Raw genomic sequence first — 299 nt, 5'->3', positions numbered from 1 at the left:
CTTAAAGATTTATTTTGGATGGAAAACCAGCACGTCAAATCCTATTGTTTAATATATCACACAGCAACCGTCATTTAAGACTGGCCAGTTTAATGCTGACAATGCCCCAGTCTTATTCTTTTCAAAACGAAATAATCTGTCCCATTTGGAAATCTTTATGTGTTATTCTCTGACTCAACTTTCCTTGGAGGACACAAGACTTTTTGATTAACATGCACCCATTTTTTTCTTAACCCTAATCTAATATTTTAAATTGTCCAAACCACGAGTATCTTCCTTACAATATACCATACTGATAA

This window comes from Penaeus monodon, chromosome 23 (genome assembly GCF_015228065.2).
Source record: "Penaeus monodon isolate SGIC_2016 chromosome 23, NSTDA_Pmon_1, whole genome shotgun sequence".
NCBI classification, from domain to species: Eukaryota; Metazoa; Arthropoda; class Malacostraca; order Decapoda; family Penaeidae; genus Penaeus; species Penaeus monodon.
The sequence above is the reverse complement of the archived record's forward strand: the minus strand, read 5'-3'. Positions refer to the sequence as shown.